Source organism: Octopus bimaculoides, chromosome 23, assembly GCF_001194135.2.
Source record: "Octopus bimaculoides isolate UCB-OBI-ISO-001 chromosome 23, ASM119413v2, whole genome shotgun sequence".
In the NCBI taxonomy this organism is placed as follows: domain Eukaryota; kingdom Metazoa; phylum Mollusca; class Cephalopoda; order Octopoda; family Octopodidae; genus Octopus; species Octopus bimaculoides.
The window spans coordinates 34016486-34017672 of NC_069003.1; the positions used below are offsets into that span (position 1 = coordinate 34016486).

Sequence of the window (1187 nt, forward strand, 5' to 3'; positions counted from 1 at the left end):
CATCCAGTTCCGGCGTACCCTTGCATATATGATCGGTATCTCCAGGGCTGACGTTGACTCAACCCTGGCATGGTCGATCCATATGGCATGTTCCGCTACTCAACGAACTCCCTCCCGTGCGTCCTTCTTACTAAACGGACACCTCTAAATAGGTCCGGACACCTCTAAATAGAACATGGCGTTATAACCTAAATTCCTATATAATTCCACTACTCCATGGTCCAGCTGTCATGGGTATCGAAGCAGAAATCTTAGGGTTTAGTGTAATTGAAAAGTTTGGATACTGGGTCGTCATTTAAATTTGCTGAGAAGGTCGCTATTGACACTGCTATCACTTATCAACTACTCAAGACAAACTTAATCATAATGGATATAGACAGACTGTTGCTCTAAACGTAGAAGATACACCTACAGAATCTCACAAAAACTGTGTCAGCTTTTCAAACTGCATGAAAGGCTGCCCATCAACAAATGAAACGACCAGGGAGCAGTTATTTCAAGCCCAGGTCATCCTACTCAGCAATGACTCACCTGCTAACTGACCACATATAAGCTCCACAAATACCATTCTTTACAGATGCACCAACCATAAAGGAAGTGCGCGGGATTATTGCACAATCTGAAGAAGGATCCAGTTAAAAGTGTTCCACACATGAAGATCTTCAAACCTGTTCTATCTTGGCTCCATGGCTACTCCTTGTGATCACTTGGTCTGGAACATGGAATCTCTTCTACAAGACTGGAATGATGTAGTTCTTAGTTTCTTTAAGAAGAGTGATAAACCAATCCCACCTAAGGCGTACTAAAACGGACAGCAGATGGACATCTAGGAGTCATGACTCAGATGTGGCCCAATCCCCCTTAGAGTGTCAGGAGCTAAAGGCCGAAACACTTGCCTAAAGGGGGTTTCTCCTCTAAGGACCACCTGCTGTTTCGCTCTCCCGGAGTTTCTTTCCACTTATACTAGCCAACATGTTATATTCAAACAATATTTTTATAACTAACTTGCAAAAATGGTTTCTGCAGAATATTGATGGTTAAAACATTTGTGTCACAGCAAGCTGGTCTTAACATTTTAGTAGCTCACCCCTGTATGTGTGTATGTGTACATATATCTATATATGTGTGTATGCATACATCTATATATATATATATATATATATATATATATATATATATATATATAT

At 40.6% G+C, this 1187-nt stretch overlaps 1 protein-coding gene across 2 annotated transcripts in view; it reads left to right on the forward strand.

Annotated features, from left to right (window-relative positions):
* LOC106873733 (GTP-binding protein 1) overlaps window positions 1-1187 on the forward strand; it is a 27214-nt gene that overhangs the window by 8313 nt on the left and 17714 nt on the right. The gene's annotated exons all lie outside the window — the stretch shown is intronic.